This window comes from Rattus norvegicus, chromosome 10 (assembly GCF_036323735.1).
Source record: "Rattus norvegicus strain BN/NHsdMcwi chromosome 10, GRCr8, whole genome shotgun sequence".
Classification (NCBI taxonomy): domain Eukaryota; kingdom Metazoa; phylum Chordata; class Mammalia; order Rodentia; family Muridae; genus Rattus; species Rattus norvegicus.
Window position 1 is genome coordinate 96,009,631 of NC_086028.1, and position 18,287 is coordinate 96,027,917.

At 44.2% G+C, this 18,287-nt stretch overlaps 1 long non-coding RNA gene across 1 annotated transcript; it reads right to left on the reverse strand.

Annotated features, from left to right (window-relative positions):
• Positions 1 to 3,250: 3,250 nt before the first annotated feature.
• Positions 3,251 to 17,417, reverse strand: LOC102551705 (uncharacterized). The gene is made up of 2 exons (XR_001840310.3): positions 17,181 to 17,417; positions 3,251 to 3,722 (listed from the first exon to the last, which is right to left on the reverse strand). It is a non-coding gene; the product is annotated as an uncharacterized LOC102551705 (long non-coding RNA).
• Positions 17,418 to 18,287: the final 870 nt, after the last annotated feature.

The following is an 18,287-nucleotide window of genomic DNA, read 5'->3' on the forward strand; positions in this document are numbered from 1 at the left end:
TCAAAATGTCTGTGCCATCTGAATTCCTTTAAGTAGCAGGTAACACAAGAAAACATTTACAGTTCTCTGTTTTCCAAATAAGGCCAAATTTATGTCGACAACTCATATTCTGTGATTATACTGCCATGTCTGATACTACATTTTGGAGAAATGAAGCGCCATTTTATTTTGGAAGTTTCCATTAGAAGGCCTCTTTCAAATGCAGTTAAGAATTTAGTCTTGGGTTGGGGATTTAGCTCAGTGGTAGAGCGCTTGCCTAGCAAGCGCAAGGCCCTGGGTTCGGTCTTCAGCTCCGAAAAAAAAAAGAATTTAGTCTTTTGAAATTATTTGAGTGTCATAGTGCTCATTGTGACAGTCTGGTAGTGTATACACACATTTTCCATGGGTGATAAAGTTGAACAGAATGCATTGACCGGGAGGCGTTTCAATTGGAAAATTTCAATCCCATTTAAAGTGACCACAAGGGGGCAGCAAAACACACTGGATTCTCTTTATGGGTCTCGGCAAGAACTTCGGTAAAATCCGGCTAAGGCAGCTAATGAAGGAACAGAAATGCCAAATACAGTGGGGCTGTGGTGTGTGTGTGTGTGTGTGTGTGTGTGTGTGTGTGTGTGTGTGTGTGTGTGTGTGTGTGTGTGTGTGTGTGTGTGTGTGCGCGCGCGCGCGCGCGCGCGCACTTTATGTCCTAAGATAACTGAGTCTGGGAGACACCAGCTTTTCAAGTGTCTTTGGCAGAGATACTGGGGGCTGGAGAGTTGGCATTAGTTAGCCTTTCAGATTCTATTCCTAGCATTCACATGGAGGTTCACAAGTATCTAGAACTCCAGTCTGGGAGGGTCTGAAACCAGACATGTGTGTTTGGTGCACCTACATTATTTTCAGAAAGCCAGTCATGCTAGCGAAATAAAAATAAATCTTTAAAAGAAGGTCCACCAGGGATCTATATACCCTAGGAGGGCTCAAACTTGACGTTAATCGTTCTGTTTTCTAGTGGATCAAATTTTAAGTCCTTCTTCCTCCTCCTCCGGTTAGAATTTCGGTATATTTACTGGGAAATAATAACAGGGTCAAAGTCGATCAGATTTAACGTTCGAAAAACAGGAAACAGGCTTGAGCAAGACGCTGCAGTTACTCACGAATCACAGCTACGGGTCACTTTTAAAGAGGAAGTATTACAAAAATGCTGATAGAGTCCAGGGTACTGGGTGACTTGGACGATATTGTTGGACTTTCTGCTGCGAGGCTGCACAGCCTTGAGAGTCTCTCTTCACCTCTTAGGAACCTTAGCTGTTCTCCTAGCAAGGAGACAATAGGCTGTTTTTACGTCAACTGAAGCAATAGTTCATCACCGACTTAACTCAATGTCTTTCTTTAGGTAAGACTTCAGCAAACATGGCAGCCATTAAACTGTTACAATAACCAACTGGCATAGGTAATCTCAGCTATTATTTCTTGGTGGCTAGTGGGTGCTTTCATTTAATCCTCATAGCCAGCGTGAGAGTTTTTTTTTTTTAATCTTCTTTATTTTTTTTTTTTAAATTTCCATCCCTTTTCATAGATAAGAACATTGAATTTCAAAAAGGCCGTGATTTGAACCCGTGGGTTTCTGCCTGCTCCCTGGTGTTCTTTCAACCACATTTGGGTACATAGCCTACCGTCTGCCACCCTTCCCTCAACATACACACTTCCGGTAACTTCTAACGTCGTTTGAACCTGATGATGAGCCTTAATAATGATTCTGTAGTTTGATAAGGACAGTAGTGGATGCGATCCGATGGCTTTTCCTACACTCCTACCAAACTCAATAGAGGATGCAGGGAGGGAGGAGGTGGGCTTTCTGTCGACTGGGAGTAAGCAGGAGCTATTCAAGTATTCCAATTCTAAACCAGCCTCTACTGGAAAACAATCCCAGACCATGTACTTTATACGTGGATAAGCCTCTTCATGTAGATGTCTCCTCCAAGCCCCTCTCCCTGACCCCAGGAATCCTTGCCTACAGGAACAAGAGACTGTTGGAGTCACTAGGCTCGTCATCTACTGTGAAGACATTACATGGGCGTCTAGAATCAGTGTGTGTTCCTGGGGTCTTGGTGTCTACACAGTAGATGCATAGAGCTTGCTTCACCCAGTCTTGATGTAGTGTGATGTAAGCTTCTTCTCTTCGTTGAAGGAGGCAAATACTGGCTGGACCCTGAGCTCCTGGGATCCGCCTATCTCTGCCCCCACTCCTGAGATCACAGACACGTGTGGCCGTGCTTGGCTTTTTGATGTGAGTGCTGGGGAATCCAAACTCAGGTCCTTGCACTTACACAGCAAGTGATTTTACTTATCGAACCGTCTCCCCTTCCCCCCAACGTCCCCTGCTCCCCACCGTCTGCTTGCTATTTCAGCCTGTGAGACTTATTTTTATTATTGATCTATGAGCATGTGTGTCCAAGTGCGGGCTGTGTGTGCAGAGGAGGCCAGAAGAGGGCACCAGATCTCCTCTGGGAAAGCAGCAAGTACTTTTATCCATTAAGCCATCTCTCCAGCTCCTAGCTCGCTCCATTTTTACACACTTGATCTTAGCCAAAAGGCCGAGAAGCAATCACTCCATTTTTATAAGCAAGATCCTTAGGTGAAAATTCAATGTAGGGACATGTTCACGGAGAGTGAATAAATCCAGAAAGGCATTTATTTGTTCAATTGGAAATTTACCTGTATAATCCCCTCCCTCAAATTATTAGAATGATGGGCTGGAGAGATGGTTCAGTGGTTAAGAGCACTGACTGCTCTTCCAGAGATCCTGAGTTCAAATCCCAGCAACCACATGGTGGCTCACAACCATCTGTAATGGGATCTGATGTCCCCTTCAGGTGTGTCTGAAGACAGCAACAGTATACTTACATACATGGAATAAATAAAATAAATCTTTAAAAAAATTACAGAAAGGACACACTAGCCTGTCCCACATGGTAAAGTCCCCCTGTCAAGTGAACCATCAGTTGGTAGAGAACCAGAAAATAGGCTCAGACGTTCTTTCCTCCCCTCCTCTTCCTCTTCTGTTGTCTTTCCATGTCATCTTCTCTTGTTCTTTTCAACCATTCCTCTACCTGCTGCATCTCCTCCCCTCTTTTTTTTTCTTTTTTTTTTGGAGCTGGAGACCAAACCCAGGGCCTTGCACTTGCTAGGCAAGCACTCTACCACTGAGCTAAATCCCCAACCCCTCCTCCCCTCTTTAAGAAATGATTTCATTTAAGACAAGGCCACAGGTGATCCAAAACATGCATTCACCCTCTCCTTCGGGGATGACGTAAAAGGAAAAAAAAAACGGGGTGAAATAAGAAGGCGAAAGGTTAGAATAGGTCACTTCCAACTTGATGAGAGCCGGGGTTTTTGAGTAGTGACTCTGGTGAAGGTTACTAATGGTTGTGTGCACATCATGGGGGATGGCATGGGCCTGCTTGGATTTAAGGACCAGCATAAGGAGGTGTAATTATGGAACCAGAGGGATGCATGGTGACTGCCCAGCAGCCTGGCACGTCAGCGAGTTTGCCGAGACCTTCAGGCTTCAGACATGGCTGTGTTGCTTAGATTCTCCCTCCTTTGGTGGCCTTCTGTATTCACCGAAGGCAAGGAGCACCTCGTCAGGCCACCGGAGAAGAAATACACAACAGGATAATCTGGACGTCCTGGGAGGAACGCCTTTGGCCCAAGAGTTGAACATATCATTGAGGCCTGACCTGTGAACATCAAACAAAAGTAAATGACAGGAAGACAAAGAAAAAAAAACCCCATCAATGTTGATGGCGGCCAAATCAACCCAGATCCCAAACCAGCCGCTGTGTCTCAGGAGGCAAGACTTAGCACGGCTTTAAGAAGTCTACCTATAGGGGCTGGGGATTTAGCTCAGTGGTAGAGCGCTTACCTAGGAAGCGCAAGGCCCTGGGTTCGGTCCCCAGCTCCGAAAAAAAGAACCAAAAAAAAAAAAAAAAAAGAAGTCTACCTATATAAAATATGCAGAGAAGCAAAGAGAAGAAAATGAAACTCACATTCAATTCTATCATTCAGGGTTAGCTATGAACATTTTGGGGTGTAGATGTTCAATATATGTCCGTCCGTCTGTCTGTCTGCGCTATTATCATCTACACACATTCAACGTAATTGAATACAAATTACAGAATAGAAATGGTTTTTGCTTTTGTTCTTCTGAATAGGCATTCCTTACTATTCTAAAATTATTTATTAATGCTAGTACAATTATCACCATCACCATCATCATCACCATCATCATCATCACCATCATCATCACCATCATCATCACCACCACCATCATCACACCATCACCACCATCATCACCATCATCACCACCATCATCATCACCATCACCATCATCACCACCACCACCACCATCATCATCACCACCACCATCATTATCATCATATCATCATCATCACCACCACCACCATCATCATCATCATCACCACCATCATTATCATCATATCATCATCATCATCATCATCACCATTATCATCATCATCATATCATCATCATCATCATCATCATCATCACATCCTAAGTGATTTTTTTTTTTTAGCTATTGAACCATCTTGGCAGCCCACCACCCACTTTGCCCCTGAGACAGGGTTCGTCCTCGTAGCTCCCTGCTAACCTGAAACTCACTCTCTAGATGAGGCATAGAACTCAGAGATTTGCCCATCCCTGCTTCCCGAGCGCTGGGATTAAAGGTGTGCGCCACTGTGCCCGGCAGACCCATCATCTTTTAAGAACTAGAAAGTAGGCAGGCATAGCACCGTATGTTTATAATGCCAGCACGGAAGAGGCCAAGGCCGGAGAATCATAACTTCAAGTCAGCTTAGGCTAAATAACAAATCAAGATCACTTTCAACTGCACAGTGAGACCGTGTGACAGACACGTACAAACAAATCAGGAAGTCTGTGACATCATGTATGTGTTAATTGACTGTTATTGGATGTGAGGTACTTTATAATTCTTTCGCTTTATATATATATGGGTTATGTAACAATAACGTTCAAGGGAAAAGAGGCCACCAATTTGATAGGAGGGAGTGACATGGAGATGAGGAGAAGAGATATGGGAGAAGTTGGAGGAAGGGACAGGAGAAGGAAATGATGTAATTGTATTCCAATCAAAATAAATAAATAAATAAATAAATAACATTAAAAATGGTCTTACGTTCACTGTTGGGAAGCTCTAGGACTATTCTATTAGGGTTTCAAGGAGAAAGCCCAGGGCCGGCAAGATGTAAGCTCCAGCAGCTGTCCAGAAGAGGAAGAAGGAGAAGAGAAAGAGAGGGAGCGGCGCTGTTTGAGTCAGGCATGGAGGTGAGAGTCAGGTGGGGAGAGATAGCCCTATGGCTGGGAAGGGAGCATCGGAGAGAAGGTGAGAAAGCCCAAAGTACCAGAGAAAGCACACTCAGGCTCTGGCCAGCATCTAAACGGCAAAGACAGGAGAGAAGAGGAAAGACCCAACAGAACCCCACAGTGACTCTGGGCCAACTTGTCTCGGCTGGGACAGTTTTTATACCAGTGCCAATGTCCGTTTAGGATACACTTGAAGCTGGGCCTCCGTGTGGAAGTGTCAGAACATTTTGGAAGCTTTTCCTTTAAAATATACCCAGATACCAAAAGGTCTTCACTGCATATTTTCCAATCAGCAACGTATAAACTGCTCAGGTCCTTACTCTTCCTGAAACATCTCAAACATGGATTTAAAACCAAAAAGTGATGAATTACTGTGCTCTAGCTTTTCCTAATTTCCGGGTTTCTTCTTAGCTTCAGGTGTCAAGGTACTACAGTCTAGAGTCACCTCTGAACAGGAGTCTCAGCTGAAGAACTGCCTGGATCGGATTTGCCTGTGTGGGATTCTCTTGATGTATTGGTGAAGGAGAGTCCAGCCCACCATGGGTGGCACCACCCCTAGGCAGGTGGGCCTGGACTGGATGAGAAAGCTAGCGGAGCAAGCAAGCCAGTAAGCAGTGCCCTGGCCCCCTTTGTTGTTGCCTGAGCTCCCACAACAGAAAGCAAAAGAGAGTAAGACTCTAATGCTAAATTCACTCATTCCCAAATGACTTGAAGCCAGATGCAGTGCAGAAGAAGCCCACAGAAGCGGTCATGCCAACGGTATTGTTCAGTTAAAAGAAAGGTCATGTCTTTCTTGCTTTATTCAAAGGCACAGAAGCTGGCTTCCTTCCAGGTGGGATATCCTGATTGGAAGTTAACTCTGACACTGGCCCTCTGCTCTTTTCCTTGGGATCGTTTCGATACAAGCGATGTCTACACGTGCTCGTTTGCACACACAATACACTGGACACAGGATCCATGTTAGTCATCCACTGTGACTTCGGAGTTCCAGGGCAGGGGGAGAGGAAAGAGTCTGAGAAACTTGGAAGTTCTTCCTGGTAAGCCTAGATCAGAGATCAGTGTTTGCCTCGTGAGCAGCTGTTGCGTTAATTACTCACGATGAGTAATACATTTTCACAAACTCTCCAGTGCTGGCCAGCAGTGTGTGAACACTATACAATATGCTTAGGTCAAAATCCTCATTAGACCTTTGACAAAGCCTTCCAAATATTATCTTACATTCTCGAAGCTCTTCAGAGCGGATCAAATGTTATACAGATGAGATCATGCATGGTGGGTGATCAGACTGGAGGGTCCCTCAAGATTTCTACCCGTGTGTGAGTAGCACTCGTCTTCCTTCTGCTTCGTTGACTTTTGATGTTGTTTGAGACAAGGCCTCTCTGGGTAGTCCCGAATGCCCTAGAACCCCTAGTGAGTTTCCCAGCTCAAGCTTCTCGAGTGCTATGATCATTGTTTTATGTCTATTTACTTCAAGATTTTATCCCTGTTTTTAATTATGTGTTTAAGTGTGAATCTGTGTGTGGGTCTGTGCTCACGAATGTAAATGCCATCAGAAGCCAGAGGGTGACGTCAGGTCCCTCAGATCTGGAGCTACAGGGAGCAAGCAGTAAGCCGGCTGATTCGGTGAGTGGTAGGAAGAAAACTGTTGTCCCTTGAAGAGCAGTGTGTGCTCCCGATTCTTGAGCTATCCCCCCAGCCCCCCCGTTTTATGTTTATAATTTAAATCCTTTTCTTAAAGAGACAAAGTTAAACCTTTTATCACTTGCAGCATTCAATAAACTAAATGATATCATTAGTGGTCATAACACATCTAAATAAAGATAAGACCTAAATGTCTAAACTTGCAGCATAATGCACTTTCACTCCCTGCCTATCCCCTGTTAGTCTTGGGTTAGAACATCATCTTTCGGGCATGACTGGAAATGTAAAATGTGACATCCTGGCTCCAATCCAGTGCAAAGGGGAATTTGAAGAGCAGCTCACATAGTTGGAATTTTCCAGCCTCAGGCACACACTTCCTCTCCTGACCACTTGTGCTCCTTGAGGGTGGCTAGTAGTAGCACAGGGAAAAAGTTTTCTTGATAACTTAAAACCACATGGTACTTTGGGATGTTTTTGGATGAAAAGTTCAAGGAGATGATTGATTTTGTAACCGTGGATTGTCACAGGCGCATTCTAGACGTACTACATGGTAGTGGTGACGTTTGCACGATCGGCTTGCCAGACGAAGCCCTGTGGCTTACTAACGTTGTTATGCAACCATGACATGGGGAAACCTAGCAAACGGGAGTGAAGAGTACAAAGACATAGGGTTTTTCTGTTGCTGTGTTTGATCCTACTTTGAGTGGCAGCATTCTCTTTAAGTTTTACGGAGAGAACTGTCAGTTCTCTCAAAGAGATGGCAGTGCAGAGGACCACCCCAGGACATTTTAGAGAGCAGAGGGACCTTGAGATGGTCTTTGAACAAAAAAGTACTTTTTAGATTCAGCAACAAACCCCTCTTGACCTACGGAAGTGGATGGTTCTTGCAAGAGCTGGGGGTGGGTATTTGGTTAAAATGAATAAAAAAAATAATTACCCCAGTTGGTCCTACAGGTTCAAAGTAATAGCTACAATCTGGAGATTGACTCAGTATCTAATTACTTGCTTTTCCTCTGACATTACAATAAAACAATGTATCATAATCCCACCAAATTAAACAATGTATCACAATTCTACCAAATAAAACAATGTATCACAATTCTACCAAATAAAACAATGTATCCTGAGCTCGAAAGTCCGTGTTACAATCTTAGAGCACAAATCGCTGAGGCAGAAGGCAGAAGGCAGAAGGAGGCAGGAGGGGGCAGGAGGGGGCAGGAGTGGGCAGGAGGGGACAGGAGTGGGCAGGAGGAGGCAGGAGGATCATGATTTCTAGGATAGCCTGGGCTTCAGCATGAGACTCTGCCCCAAACACAAACAAACAAAAGCAGCATTTAAACGCCACAGTTAAACGGGGATGAGAGCTCTATCAAGAAGAGAGGCACACGTGGCGTGCTCTACACAGGTCCCACACCCACGGTGGGTGTTTAGTGGGTTGCTCATTGTGAGAAGCTGCCTTGCTCAGAAGTAAACATTGCAGCAACGGCTCGTCAGAAGTCCTTCACAGGAGCTGGAAGCATTTATACAAGCAGGGTATCTATAGTTGCCTTTGTAAGGACTCAAAAATGGCCTCGGGACTCCAGATGACTGTGCACAACTCCAGCATTCCTGCCACATCTGCTTGTCCTTGTAGATGTTTCATGCTCCTTGGGCATTTGAGTTCTCTGCTCATAGTCTAGTAATTCATACATGTATTAAAATTGTTGGTAGAGAGAACATTTGCTACCTCTGGATGCTCTTCCCATGTTGGCATCCCTGGAACCACTTTGTAGTTTAGATTGCTGTGCATCCTGTTGGATGGATAAAATCTTTGTATGTGGTCCCTTTTCTGTAGGTGGAAGCTTAGATCTTTCTGATGCTGCTTGTCTGAGGAGAATGCTGCAGATTTTAGCATCAGCAGAGATGTTACACGAGGAATGTTTGAAGCCAGTTAGCTCGTCACCAAGATAAAAACTATCAAATACATTGTAGAACCCATGCTTAGGTAAGGAATCAGCATTGTGCTTGCTATGCAGGGACAAATGGCTTTTGTACTGTGTTGAGGGTCATGTGTACCGCTGAGCATTTATACTTATGCCACAGACAGATTGTATCAACATTTTAATGATTTTCCTTTCCTTTTGGTAAAACTGAGGTTAAAAATAAATTTCAACACACATTTTAGGCATTGTGAAGATATTCTGGAGCATGCACACTCTCCTTATGTCTCAGTGTCTCACAAATTAGTAAAACCATACAATCTTGTTTCTCACAGCTCAACTGTTATTATTTTTTTTACTCTCTAATTACAAAACGATTTTTTAATATATGAAATTTATAAAAAGTTGATCATGTCTTTTCCCTCCCTCAGTTCCTCCCAGATCCTCCCTTATCTCCCTACCCACCCAACTTTGTGTTCTTTCTCTCCTTAAAGCACCTCCCCAAACCCAAATGAAACAAAAACAAAAATCAAACAAGAAACACCTCCCCCACACAAACAAAGAAATAAAAATAAACAAGCAAAAGACCAACAAGGAAAGAAAAAAAGCTCAAAGCCAAATGAAACAAAAGGTCTACAAAAATACCTCACTGAGCTCATGTTGAGTTGGCTTTCTATTGTGGGCATGGGGCCTACCCTTAAGTGTGGTTAATACACCCACCTAGACTCTGTTGCAGGAGACTAACTTTTCCTTTGCAGGCAGGTGTCAGCTGCAGATAGCTTCTTGGTTAGGGGTCCGGGCTACATTGAATCTGTGTAGGCCCCGCGCATGCTGCCAATCTCTGTGGTGTCTCTGGACAACAATTCTGTTGGTACCCAAAAGACACAGCTTCCTTGCAGTCCTCACCACCCCTGTCTCTTACAATCTTATCACCTTCTCTTCTGCGGGCTCTGAGCCTTGAGGGGAGGAGTTAGACAAAGACACCCCATTTAAGACAGTCTTTTAAATGTCTATCTTGCCTTCTTGTGCTGTGAATGAAACTTGGCTGATATGGGCTCTAATATGTGTATACCATCTCATTTGCAGTTATAAGGGCCAATTTTAGGGCACTGGAGGAATCTTTAGCAGTCATAAGAACTCTCATTCCATTCCCAGTGCCCATGATGGGTGGTTTCACAACTGCCTCCAATTCCAGCACCAGGGGGGAATCTTTAGCCTGTGGCTTTTATAGGCAGCTATACCTCCCTCTCTGTCTCTCTCTCTGTCTCTCTGTCTCTCTGTCTCTCTGTCTCTCTGTCTCTCTCTCTCTCTCTCTCACACACACACACACACACTCATAATTAAAAAAGAATACAAATAAGTCTTTTTTTTTTCAAAAGACTGATTTCACTCCAAAAATCATTAAAAGTACCAACCAACTCAAGGGGTGGAGGTGACTTGTTATAATATTCTTCATAAAGAATTGACTAGCAGAAATGACCAGGTTAAAAAAAATACTCTTTATTGGTAGACTTTTTTTTTCTTGTTTATCAAAAAGGGAGAATTTATCTCAGACCAACTAAGATTGTTCAAGGTGGCATCATTCCAGAATGACCCAGTGACCCGTACAGGGAAACATTTCATTTAGGGGACCAAGCTGTTTCCCATCATAGATATTAGGTGTTTCACAAGAACTGGGAAATACTTGTCTCGTTACCGGGAGATTGGTTACTGATTCCTTTTGAAACAGAATAAAGGATTCAGTTCAGGGTATATGAGAAGAAAGAATACAGAGGCTGAAGATTAATTATCTCAAAGGGTAGAGTTTATCTGGATGTCTGGTCTTGGGAATGTTGAACATCTTTCAAGGCCACTGACCAGACCCTCTGGGTAATTGTCTTTAATTTTTGACACTCATCATAGAGATAACTTAGGTTGCTTTGGAAATTTGATAATGGTATGTGGTGCATCTGCTTATCTGGGCAAGGAGATTTTTCGGGGGGTGGGGGTTCCGTGGAGTCAGTCCTTCTGAACGTGTGGTTTAGATTGTACTCTCACTTCCTGAGCACTGCTGGACATCTTAACATCCTGGGGAAACTTGCATAGAAGCTAGTGAGTTGGCTCTGTCCCTGGCAGAGAGGCAAGGGATTTCCAGTTACTCAGGCTTAGGAAATAGAACGCTCTCGCTCACACAGCACCGAAGTCCAGCACTGCAAGGGAATCGGCCTTAACCTGGAGGCTTCGGGTCAATTAAAAGTCCGAGCAAGGGACACAAGACTACGTGTGACTTAACTCTGTTTATGGTTATGGTGCCTTTTAAATCGTGCACATCCTTCTGGGGATATAAAAATGAACAATCAAAAGTTTCTTAAATAAAAATTATTAAAATAACAATAATAAAAGAGAGCTTCTCAACTCTCCCACCCCATCCTTCTCTCTCAACAAAACTTTCCCTTTATCTCTACCTAAAATCCCCAAGCCAGATAACAGTCACGACTGTGTCCTGTCTTCCCAGAAACCTCTGCTAATCTGAAGCTCTGGCCTTGGCCTTGCTGAGACTTGACTCAGTGCCATTCCTCTTGCCAGTGTTCTGGGTTCCCCCTTACAAGTTTTTTCCTTTTTTTTTTCTCTTTTGGTTTGTTTGTGTGTTCCTACACTTGCTCTTGGCCTTTCTAGACCTTGCGCCTGTCCCTCCAAAAGCGACTTCACCTTCAAAGTATGCACCCCAGTCTCCCGGTCTGTTGACTTCGATCTCTTTCTCCTACCTGTTCTGCCTCTGCCTAGTCCTAGACTGATATTCTCCTCTTGTGTGTCAAACGATGTCTTCATCGAGTGGCCTAGCATAGCAAACTGTGAGCTAGGACAAACCCTCCCTTCCTTAAAACCCCTTTAGCTCTATCGTATGTGTACGTGTGATTTTTTTCCAGCATGAGTGTATATGCACTGTGTGCCTGCAGAGACAAGAAGAAGTCGCCGAATTCCCTGGAACTGGAGTTATGATGGCCGTGAGCTGACCTGGGGTGCTGGAAACGTAACAGGTCCTCTGCAAGAGCCACAGCGCTTAACCACCGAGTTGCTTCCATAGCTCCACCCCTCCCCTCTTTAAGTTGCCTTCATTCAGTATTTATTTTATCACAGCAGCAATGAGCTTCCCTACTTGGAGGTGAGCTCACAGTACAGGGAGAGGAATGGTAAGGGGAGGGGTGGGGTGGGTGGCAGAGAGACAGAGACAGAGAGGGACTGAGATTATAAATCAGTGTATAAGGATCCAGTTCTTTAATTTACTTGACCTCGGGTCCCTAACCTCTAAACTATGACTAACTAGTACCTATCTGCCTGATCTGTGTCTTTGGATGGATGGTCGCACTGCCAAAATTAGAATGTTGCTAAAAGCACTATCTAAGTTCTATTTGTATAAAAAAACACCATACACTATATGCATTGTCAAAATCTATAAAGGTTGTGCTTCTTGTGAATTTTAAATCCATTCCCCACCTCTCAACCCCACCCCCACCCCCCCAGCCTTGCTTTCTATAAAATAGGAAATTAGCAAATGAAGACTCCCGCATTTTTAGGACACTGGTCTGTGAATCTCCGATTTGTCTCCACTAATGGGACAGCTGAAAATAAAGAGAGAGAACTCCCGCTGCATCGGCACATCCGTTTCTGTTCTGAACTCAAAGCCAATCAGTCCAAACCTCAAATCCCCCAATCAAGTTTAAGTCCTTCCAATCCTATGCCCAAGCACAGGACGTGGGATCTCCTAGAAGTGACTTGCTGGGAAAATGTCTGGGCTCCTCGCCCAGGTTTGTTCCAGTGGCTTTTTCCTCTCCCACCCCACCCCTCGCCCCTGCCCCCCTTCCCTAGCACACCTGTTTGCAGAGCTCCTTCCTCTCTGCTCTGGCTCCTTGACTCCGCTCATGGCCACCTGTTACGGATGACGCAGATGCGGCCCTACGCACATCCTTGCCTTGTCGCGGTCTTCAGGATCCCTAACTGGGCTGATTCGCCTCGCAGGTGGTTATTTTTAGCCTTTATCTTTCGGCGATTCTGTTTTCTTTCCGCCCACCTTTTGACCTGGTAGCTGGAAATAAAGTTTGCCTTCCATAAAGACGAGAAAGTTGTCAGCCACTTCCTTCCTGCCTGCATGAAAGGGCCGGCCAGCAGAGGCTGGGAAGTGGCTGAAATGCTCGGTCCCTTGGTTCAGAAAACACACACAGCCCCGGAGTGAGTCTCCAGTCATCCGTGTACATTGTGCAGTGCTGTTGCCTGGAACAGGCCGCTGGCTTTTCAAAGGGTCTCAAGGATGTTCAGGGGAATGAATATGCTTTTTTTCCTATCCCTTTTGATCATGATTACTAAATCCAAACACCTGAGCAGTTTGACTTCTGATTTCTTTTTCTTTTTGAAATAATTTTTAAAAGGGAGTAATCAGTGAACATCGGATTGGATTTAAGGCCCACTCCATGGACGAAACACATCCCCAATATAGCTTGGGTGGCCAAGAACCTGAGAGCAGACAGGCCAGGGACTGAGGGGAAAACTAAATTCTACCGTTCTGCTAAAGAAAGATGGCAGTCAAAGGACCCTTGATGATATCCTGCTGTGCTCAGAGATCGGTGCCTTGCTCAGCCATCAACAGAGAAACTTCCTCCTGCAGTAGACGGAAACAAGCACTAAGTCCCACAGCTGAGGAATGTGCAGAGAGTTAGAGATCTCGGAGCACTCAGTCCTAAAGGTGTCATCTGCATCGAATCCGTGAGAACAAGGTCTTCCAAAGACAAAAGAAACGGTATGCATATGACCGTAGTCATCGGAACTATGGTAGCATGCACAGGGCTTACCCAGGGCTGCACCAGACGGGATCCTAGAGCTGAAAGACGTGGACACCCCCCGACCCCCACCCCTAACCCAGAAACTATCTCCAATCGATAACCATTAGCAAATGAAAAATTCATTTCCTCCAGTGAAGTCTTACTAGGTACACAAGCTACTCTTAAGGCCAGTTTGAGCAGAATAGAAAACTATCGGCAAAGATGTGAATGATACCCTGGAGCCTGGCCTCTTCTTCAATGACAAAATTCAGTTTTAATTCACCTAGCTGCTCATTGATATATTTTACAGTGCTATCAATACTGCTGCTACCAGTTTTCTATAAAAATAGATATAACAAATGCTCGTTTCATTTTTATGTGTATGTCTGTGTGTATATGTGCATGTGTGTGAAGGTGCCTGGAAGGCCAGAAGAGGGCGCCAGATTCCCTGAATTACAGGAGGTACAGGCACTTGGAAGCTGTCTGGCATGGGTGTTGGGAACCAAGCTCATGCTGTAACAGTTGACAAATGAAATCTGTATGTATGTGTGTGTGTATATGGCAAAAACAAAAACTGAAGTCCTGAGACTACATATATATGTAGTTTTTGAGTAGTTTGCCCCTTTGGTATTTTTCCATTGTGGTTTTTGGTTTTTGCGTTTCCCATTGAACGTCCCTTCCCAACAAGACAGACACGGAGAGGCTAGGTCACCTGCCCAGTTCTGTAAGTGGGACGGTAACACTCAGTATCACACAGTCCTGCCTATGGGGATGGGGGAGTTTGGGAGCCCAGGAAGCAGTGCTGGACCCATCCAGAACAAGGGGAAGATTGTTATTTCCCCTTTTTTATTTTCAAAATGGACACTCCTGAGCTGATGGGCGATGCAGATCCTTGCATTTGGAGAGCAACAGGGCTGGAGTGGGTCCCATGCTGCTTCCTATTTGTAACCTCTCCCCAGGGAAGGGACTTTCAGGAGGCTAGATGGGCACTGATACTCTGCCCATCTGTTCTGCGCTTTCATACCCCCCTCCCCCCACACACAATGTCTTCATTACGTTATACATTTTGGAAAGCATAATTGCTTTATGGCAAGATGAACATTTCTTCAAGGTGTAGACCTAAAGAGACAGATTACTGGAAAAACGAGACTTTCTTGGGAACTCCTTTAGAAGAAAATCCTTTGTGAGACCTTCTGCGGTTTCTACAGGTAGCAGAAAAAAAAAAAAAGTCGGCCTTTTTATTAAAAAGCAGCAGAAACAACTGCCCCACATTTCACCAGCATGCTCAGATCAACAGTTGCTTACTGGGGATCGGGAAGAGCACAGGCAGAGACAGCCCATGAAGAGCCTCCACCATCCAGCCATCTTCCTACACGCGTTCATGCCCACCAGCGACAACGCTCTAGCCCGCGTCTCTTCATAAAGAAGGTGAATTTCCAAGGAAGTTTATTTTTTCCCTATAAACACTGACTCACTCCTCAGTGGTGTCTGCCTGTACGGTGACGGGAAGAAAACGACCCGGGAGCCAGAGGGAAGCAGCGCTCACCTTTGCTGACCTCATCAGAAAACCCCAAATCTACCTGAGTTATACAGAAATGGTCACCGAATCCTGTCTCGGTCATTTCGGTGTGTAGACACAGTCTCTGTTTTAGGACTCTGTTCTTTGTGGGCCATAATCTGACAAGGTAACGTATAAACAATAAGCTCTGTAAAAATAACTGTTTGCTATTTCTTGATAATCTCTTGTTAATTACATAAACAAGATCTCACAATTGTTGTGAAACAAGAGTTTCACAAACTTGCCGCACATTTATTGGGGGGAATTTTAGTGTTCGCCCGAGTCCAACCACCCCCTCATCCAAGACTTTGAAACAAGCACGAGGAAATGTGCCCAGCCTCAGGAGCCACTTTGCAGTTTTGGGATACAGGATATAATTTAAAATAGCATTTTGATTTTATTTATTTTGGAGTTCCGATAAAGTTCTTGATGACCTCGGCATGTAGGAGCAGCCAGGGCCAAGAAACTGTTTTTTTTCCGGCTTTCCGACGTCAGATTGCTTCCTTTCACACCTTGGAATGTCAGAAATGTATCAGCCTCTTTCTCCGGGAGATGTTTTTCTCTTACAGCACAATGACTGGGATAGGGGCGCTCTGTTTACTTGGTGTTGAGTACTTTTCCAAACTCACTCACAAGGGAGAATAAAAAGCAGAATCGATTGCCCATTGTTGTGGTATGCAGGCTCTGTAGCTGGTCAGGACTATTGACTGTTTTTCTCCGTGGGCTGCTGGGGGAGCTAGTCCTCCAGGAGGAACTAAGTCAGTTCCAGTTTGATTCCCTTATGCTCTGTGTCTGAAGTGTGTGGTGTCTTCAGCCATAGGGTCTGACCTTCAAGTGGTGGGGGGACAGCCAAGCGCAATAGTGAGAGCTGCCTTGTTTGAGGAGTCTCTCGGATTGCTTTGATCAACAACTTAAACGGAGATTTCCGGTGCCTGGTACCAGGGTCTGTGTTAGTCTTCATGGCTGGCTCTTTACCGGCATTATTACTTCAAGTGGCATAATGTTACACACACACACACACACACGTATACATACACACATACATACACGTACACATACAGAGACACATACACACAGATACACAGACAGACACACACACACATACACACACAGAGACACATACAGATACATACACACACATACACACACACATACACACACATACAGAGACACATACAGAGACACATACAGAGACACAGATACACACACAGACACACATACACACACATACACACACATACACACACATGTATACATACATGTATATACACACATATACACACACGGACACACACCTACACAGACACATAGATACACACATACACACACACACAGAGACACATACACACAGAGACAGACACACACATAGACACACACACACGTACACACAGGCAGACACACAGACAGACACAAACACGCAGACAGACAGACAGACAGACAGACAGACACACACACACACACACACACACACACGATCTATGCACGTTTAAGTAACTAGAGTTAAGAGCAGCCCAGATGAAGCACAGTAAGTAATAGCCTGGGGTTATCGATAGGAAAGTGGTGTCCACAGGATCAAGGGTAGACAGCTGCCCAGCTTTTGTGTTTAAAGCTTATTGTGAATATGAAGGTTGTGTGTTTTTCATTCAGGAACTTACATGGTCATAGGCAGGGTAGAAACCCTGGGTTGAGGTTGAATAAGTTTTACAACTAATAGTTATTGTATGGGAGTAAAGGTTCAGTTCACTCAATAGTTAAGAATTCATGTCTGGGATTGTAAACAAAGCTAACTGTCCACAGTTGGTAAGGTTCTGGATACGACAGGGAAACCCATAGCTACCACTTTCCCATAACAATACAATTTTGAACTGTATTCTAAATACTTACCGTGGATCTCTCACACCTCATCAAATAATCCTCATTTTGCAGCAGATGGAGACTATTACGGAGATCCAGAGCTGGTCAAATGCAGAGAAAAAGACTTTAGGGCGCGCACTACCTACGGACACATCTACGGCATATCCTTATACAGGGTCAGGGAAGTGGAAATATTTAAAGAGCCAGAGGACCATGATGCCTGCTGTGAGAGAGAGTCTTCTATATACAGCAGGGGAAGCCACAACCATGACATCTCAACCATATGACTGTCTAATCCGACTAGCACAGTGACCACACAATGCCAGTTGACAAGCCAATGTGGATGGGGTAAAATCTCACAAGGCCACACCCCTAGCAGAAGAGGGACAGGCAGACTGTGACTGATGAGAGAGGGTCTCTGATAGGTTATCCAATCTCAGGTGGTCAGCCCTAAATGCAATGCATACAGGCAACACTGAATGGAGCAGACAAGTGATGATGGATGTGTATATGTATGTATACATGTATATTATATATATTTGCTTGAAGAAATATATGAGTACACTTACTTGGAATATATAAAAAATGTATTTACTTGAAGAAGATGAGGTAATGAATTTGACTGGGAAATCAGAACGCAGGATGAGTTAGAGAGAGGAGAGGGAAGGATAGAAATAGTGAAATTATGCTACTAATGTGGAAAAATCTCAAAACACTTAAAAATTTGAATAAAAGAGTAAACGAATGTTCTCACTCCTTCTCCATCTCCCAAATAAACAAAGGCAACACAGTCAACTCTTGCCGTCATTTCTGCCACAAGAAAAATTCTGTGATGCTCTTTAAGGACTAAGAGATTCAATAGCAAAATTAACTGAGACATTAATAGGATCTGCATCGATTCAGTGCACAGGCAAGTGAATGTCTTAAATTATTAGCTGACTCATGCTATATCACTCAGCAGTCTGGATGCGTATCCAATTCTACCCCCTATTATAGTAGTTTTGGTAAAAGATCACAGGGTTTACTAAACAGAAGCTAGAAGAGAGTTCATGGCAACACATGTTTTCCCCTTAGGAAATACTAACACTTCCTCACCTTAATTTCCTAGCCTTGTTTTACATTTAATTGGACCCATTG